The 7,082-nt window shown below is 41.3% G+C and overlaps 1 pseudogene; it reads right to left on the minus strand.

Annotated features, from left to right (window-relative positions):
* LOC102848064 overlaps positions 1 to 7,082 on the minus strand; it is an 86,521-nt pseudogene that overhangs the window by 51,021 nt on the left and 28,418 nt on the right.

Raw genomic sequence — 7,082 nt, forward strand, 5'->3', positions numbered from 1 at the left:
GACTGGGATAATTGGGATGGGAGTGTCAGATACAGTGCGACTGGCACAGGACAGAGCGGAGTTTAGGGCTGTTGCACAAAGGGTGGCTATGAGTCGCAGGCAACTCGACGGCACATAACAAGAACAACAACAAAATAAAGACAGCTACTATTCAGATGAGGGGAGTTTTGGTGGCCTAGGGAGTCATGCTACCAATCCAAAAATAGGCAGTTCAAATCCACCAGTAGTTCTGTGGGAGAAAGATGGATAATCGCCACTTGTGTGATTACTGCCTCTCAAAACTTGCCCAGGTGTCCAACTCAACACAAAGAGGAAATGTAACACCTTTAGGCTAACAGCCAATTTTTCTATCGACTAGGCTACCAGAGTTCTTTAACAATAAAAATCAGACCCTTAAGACAATGAGCGAACCACACGCCTTAAGGTTGGTTGTGTAACTACTTACCACTAAGTCCCCATACCCAAACCAATAGAAAATGCATATAATATACACACAAAGAAATTAGGAAGTCAGGCAATGCCTGTTGTTGTTGTTATATGCCCAAGAGTCACTTGTGACTCATAGCGACCCTATGCCAAACAGCCATAAACCCCGTTCTGTCCTGTACCAATGTCACGGTCCAGAACACACCCATCCCATTTACCCAAGTGACTGGGCCATTTCAGCTCATAAAGGAAGACATTGCCTACTTCAAAAATATATAAAGAAGAATTACACACACTAACGATTAAAATAACACATATTCATGTTGGTGTACATAGATGAATTCCATATTTTTAACTGAGAACTTACATTATCATCGACACATCCAAGGTACAGTGCTGAATACGAGCCAGTATAGTGCAATCAGGTATTGATGACTCCTAACCTAATTACTAGGGATCTGAATTTAACAGTGGCCCCACAAACAAAGGCTTGGTAAAGACTACAGCCAAGAAAAGTCAATGGAGCAGTTCTACTCTGTGATACACGGCGTCACAAGGAATAAAAATCAACACAATGGCAAAGAGTTTGTCCCACACACTAGTTCTAACTGTGGCAACAACTTACCTGTTGTTGGTGGGGCACTCTTGACGTCGTCCATTTCTTTATCACCTAAGTACAAACACATGACATCAGTCAGTTTTATGAGTCCTATAGGTACCAATAAATATTGAAACATAAACCTTGAGCTGCATAAAACTGTAGGTCTAATTTTGATCTCCAGCAAATCCAGCATCTGTCTGCTGATAAGGCAATAAGCAGGCCTGTATTCTTCCCCATAAATAAAGACAGCTACTATTCAGATGAGGGGGGTTTTGGTGGCCTAGAGAGTCATGCTACCAAACCAAAAGTAGGCAGTTCAAATATAAGAGTAGCTGTGTGGGAGAAAGATGGATAATCGCCTCTTGTGTGATTTAGTGCCTCTCAAAAACTTGCTGAGGTGTCCAACTCAACACAAAGAGGAGAATTACCACCTTTGGTCTAGCAGCCAATTTTTCTATCGACTAGGATACCACAGTTTTTTAACACTAAAAATCAGAACCTTAACACAATGAGCGCACCACATGCCTTAAGGTTGGTTGTGTAACTACTTACCACTAAGTCACCATACCCAAACCAATAGAAAATGCATATAATATACACACTAAAAAATTACGAAGTCAGGCAATGCCTGTTGTTGTTGTTATATGCCCAAGAGTCACTTGTGACTCATAGCGACCCTATGCCCAACAGCCCTAAACCCCGCTCTGTCCTGTACCAATGTCTCTGTCTCCAACAAACCCAGCCCAATTACCCCAGTCACTGGGTAATTTCACGTCATAAAGGAAGACAATGCCTACTTTAAAAGTATATAAAGAAGATTTACACACAGTAATGATTAAAATAACTCATATCCACGTTGGTATACATAGATGAACTCCATATTTTTAACTGAGCACTTCCATTATCATCGAGACATATAAGGTACAGTGCTGAATAAGAGCCAGTATAGTGCTATCATTGATTAATGACTGCTAACCTAATTACTAGGGATCTGAATTTACCAGTGGCCCCACAAAGAAAGGCCTGGTAAAGATTACAGCCAAGGAAACTCAATGGAGCAGTTCTACTCTGTGATTCATGGCGTCACAAGGAATGTGAATCAACACACTGGCAAAGAGTTTGTCCCACACACTAGTACTAACTGTGGCAACAACTTACCTGTTGGTGGTGGAGCGCTCTTGCCATCATCCATTTCTTTATCACCTAAGTACCAACACATGACATCAGTCAGTTTTATGAGTCGCTGGAGTTACCAATAAATATTGAAACATAAAACTTCAGTTGCATAAATCTCAAGGTCTAATTTTGATCTCCAGCAAATCAGGCATGTGTCTGTTTTCTTCCCTCTAAATAAATACAGCTACTATTCAGATGAGGGGGATTTTTGTGGCCTAGGGAGTCATGCTACCAATCTAATAGTAGGCAGTTCAAATCCACGAGCAGCTCTGTGGGAGAAAGATGGAAAATCGCCTCTTGTGTGATTTACTTCCTCTCAAGAGTAGGTGAGGTGTCCAACTCGACACTGAGAGGAGATGTACCACGTTTGGGCTAGTAGCCAATTTTTCTATCGACTAGGCTACCAGAGTTCTTTAAGAATAAAAATCAGAAGCTTAACACAATGAACTAACCACACCCATTAAGGTGGGTAGTGTAATGTCTTACCACTAAGTCACCATACGAAACCCAAACAAAAGGCATATAGCAATATACACACTAAGAAAATAGGAAGTCAGGTAGGTAATGACTGTTGTTTTGTTGTTATATACCGCAGAAACACTTGTGATTCATAGTGACCCTATGCACAAAAACCCTGAACGCCGCGCTCTCCTGTACCCATCTCACTCTCTCCAGCACACCCACCCCAATTTCCCCAGTCACTGAGTCAATTCACCTCATACAGGAAGATAATGCCTACTTTAAAAATATGTAATGAATAAAATAACTCATACCCATGTGGGTGTGCATAGATGATCTCCATATTTTTAACTGAGCACTTCCATTATCATCGACACATCCACAGTACAGTGGTGAATATGACCCCATATAGTGCAATCAGTTATTCATGACTGCTAACCTAATTACTAGGGATTTGAATTTACCAGTGGCCCCATAAAGAAAGGACTGGTAAAGAGCTGGCTTCAAGGTTACAGCCAAGAAAACTCAATGGAGCAGTTCTACTGTGTGATACATGGCGTCACAAGGAATGAGAATCAATATACTAGAAAAGAGTTTGTCCCACACACTAGTACCAACTGGCAACAACTTACCTGTTGGTGGTGAATCACTCTTGCTGTCATCCATTTCTTTATCACCTAAGTACCAAAACACAACATCAGTCACTTTTCTGAGTCACTGTAGGTACCAATAAATATTGAAACATAAAACTTAAGTTGCATAAATCTGTAGGTCGAATTTTGATCTCCAGAAAATTCAGCATGTGTCTGCTCTTAAAGTAATCAGCAGGCCTGTTTTCCTCCCTTTAAATAAAGATAGCTACTATTCAGGTGAGGGGCGTTTTGGTGGCCTAGGGAGTCATGCTACCAATCCAAAAGTAGGCAGTTCAAATCCACCAGCAGCTCTGTGGGAGAAAGATGGACAATCGCCTCTTCTGTGATTTATTGCCTCTCAAAACTTGCTGAAGGGTCCAACACAACAGCAAGCAGTAGATGCACCACCTTTGGGCACCAGCCACTTTTTCCATAGACTAGGCTACCAGAGTTCTTCAAGAATAAAAATCAGAAGCTTAACACAATCAATGAACCACATGCCTTAAGGTTGGTAGTGTAACGACTTACTACTAAGTCACCATATCCAAACCAAAAGAAAATGCATATAATATACGCACGAAGAAATTATGAAGTCAGGCAATGCCTGTTGTTGTTGTTGTTATATGCCGAAGATTCACTTGTGACTCATAGCGACCCCACGCCCATCATCCCTAAACCCCGCCCTCTCCTGTACCAATGTCACTATCTCCAACACACCCACCCCAATTACCCCAGTAACTGGGTCATTTCACCTCATAAAGGAAGAAAATGCTTACTTTAAAAATACATAAAGAAGAATTACACACACAAATGATTAAAATAACTCATATCCATGTTGGTGTACATAGATGAATTCCATATTTTTAACTGAGCACTTCCATTATCATCGACACATCCAAGGAACAGTGCTGAATAAGAGCCAGTATAGTGCAATCAGGTATTGATGACTGCTAACCTAATTACTAGGGATCTGAATTTACCAGTGGCCCCACAAAGAAAGGCCTGGTAAAGGTTACAGCCAAGAAACGTCAATGGAGCAGTTCTACTCTGTGATACATGGCGTCACAAGGAATGGGAATCTACACACTGGCAAAGTGTTTGTCCCACACACTAGTTCTAACTGTGGCAACAACTTACCTGTTGGTGGTGGAGCGCTCTTGCCGTCATCCATTTCTTTATCACCTAAGTACCAACACATGATATCAGTCAGTTTTATGAGTCACTGTAGGTAACAAAAAATATTGAAACATTAAACGTGAGCTGCATAAATCTCTAGGTCTAATTTTGATCTCCAGCAAATCCAGCATGTGTCTGCTGAGAAGGCAATAAGCAGGCCTGTTTTCCTCCCTCTAAATAAAGATAGCTACTATTCAGATGAGGTGGGTTTTGGTGGCCAAGGGAGTTATGCTACCAATCCAAAAGTAGGCAGTTCAAATACACCAGCAGCTCTGTGTAGAAAGATGGACAATCGCCTCTTGTGTGATTTACTGCCTCTCAAAACTTGCTGAGGGGTCCAACTCAACACTGAGAGGAGGAGATGTAACACCTTTGGGCTAGCAGCCAATTTTTCTATCAACTAGGCTACCAGAGTTATTTAACAATAAAAATCAGAACCTTAACACAATGAGCGAACCACACGCCTTAAGTTTGGTTGTGTAAAGACTTACCACTAAGTCACGAAACCCAAACCAATAGAGAATGCATATAATAAACACACTAAGAAATTACAAAGTCAAGCAATGACTGTTGTTGTTGTTATATGCCTAAGAGTCACTTGGGACTCACAGCGACCCTATGCCAAACAGCCATAAACCCCGCTCTGTCCTGTACCAATGTCACGGTCCAGAACACACCCATCCCATTTACCCCAGTGACTGGGCCATTTAATTTCATAAAGGAAGACAATGCCTACTTTAAAAATATATAAAGAAGAATTACACACACTAATGATTAAAATAACTCATATCCATGTTGGTGTACATAGATGAACTCCATATTTTTAACTGAGCACTTCCATTATCATCGACACATACAAGGTACAGTGCTGAATAAGAGCCAGTATAATGCAATCAGGTATTGATGACTGCTAACCTAATTACTAGGGATCTGAATTTACCAGTGGCCCCACAAATAAAGGCCTGGTAAAGAGTACAGCCAAGAATAGCCAATGGAGCAGTTCTACTCTGTGATACATGGCGTCACAAGGAATGTGAATCAACACCCTGGCAAAGAGTTTGTACCACACACGAGTTCTAACTCTGGCAACAACTTACCTGTTGTTGGTGGAGCACTCTGGTCATCCTCCATTCCTTTATCACCTAAGTACCAACACATGACATCAGTCAGTTTTATGAGTCACTTTAGGTACCAATAAATATTGAAACAGAAACCTTGAGCTGCATAAAACTGTAGGTCTAATTTTGATCTCCAGAAAATTCAGCATTTGTCTGCTGATAAGGTAATAAGCAGTCCTGTTTTCCTCCCTTTAAATCAAGATAGCTACTATTCAGATGAGGGGGGGATTGGCGGCCTAGGGAGTCATGCTACCAATCCAAAAGCAGGCAGTTCAAATCCACCAGCAGCTCTGTGAGAGAAAGATCGACAATCCCCTCTTCTGTGATTTATTGCCTCTCAAAACTTGCTGAGGGGTCCAACACAACAGCAAAGAGGAGATGCACCACCTTTGGGCAGCACATAATTTTTTCAGAGACTAGGCTACCAGAGTTCTTTAACAATAAAAATCAGAAGTTAAACACAGTGAGCGAACCACACGCCTTACGGTTGGTTGCATAACGACTTACCACTAAGTCACCATACCCAAACCAAAAGAAAATGCATATAATATACGCACGAAGAAATCAGGAAGTCAGGTAATGCCTGTTGTTGTTGTTATGTGCGGAAGATTCACTTGTGACTCATAGCAACCCTATGCCCAACAGCCCTAAACCCCGCTGTGTCCTGTACCAATGTCACTGTCTCCAACACACCCATGCCAATTACCCCAGTCACTGGGTCATTTTACCTCATAAAGGAAGACAATGCCTACTTTAAAAATATATAAAGAAGAATTACACACACTAATGATTAAAATAACTCATATTCATGTTCCTGTACATAGATGAACACCATATTTTTAACTGAACATTTCCATTGTCTTTGACACATCCAACGTACAGTGCTGAATAAGAGATAGTATAGTGCAATCAGGTATTGATGACTGCTAACCTAATTACTAGGGATCTGAATTTACCAGTGGGCCGACAAAGAAAGGCCTGGTAAAGATTACAGCCAAGAAAACTCAATAGAGCAATTCTACTTTGTGATACATGGCGTCACAAGGAATGTGAATCAACACACTGGCAAAGAGTTTGTCCCACACACTAGTTCTAACTGTGGCAACAAGTTACCTGTTGGTGGTGGAGCGCTCTGGTCATCCTCCATTTCTTTATCACCTAAGTACCAACACATGACATCAGTCAGTTTTATGAGTCTTTATAGGTACCAAGAAATATTGAAACATAAAACTTTAGCTGCATAAATCTCTAGGTCAAATTTTGATCTCCAGCAAATCCAGCAAGTGTCTGCTGATAAGACAATAAGCAGGCCTGTATTCTTCCCTCTAAATAAAGAGAGCTACTATTCAGATGAGGGGGTTTTGGTGGTCTAGGGAGTCATGGTACCAATCCAAAAGTTGTTGTCGTTGTTATTATGTGCCGTCGAGTCGCCTGCGACTCATAACGACCCTATGTACAACAGCCCTAAACTCCGCTCTGTCCTGTGCCAATCGC

This window comes from Elephantulus edwardii, unplaced genomic scaffold (genome assembly GCF_000299155.1).
Source record: "Elephantulus edwardii isolate Elephantulus edwardi_28Jun2011 unplaced genomic scaffold, EleEdw1.0 scaffold00016, whole genome shotgun sequence".
NCBI lineage: Eukaryota > Metazoa > Chordata > Mammalia > Macroscelidea > Macroscelididae > Elephantulus > Elephantulus edwardii.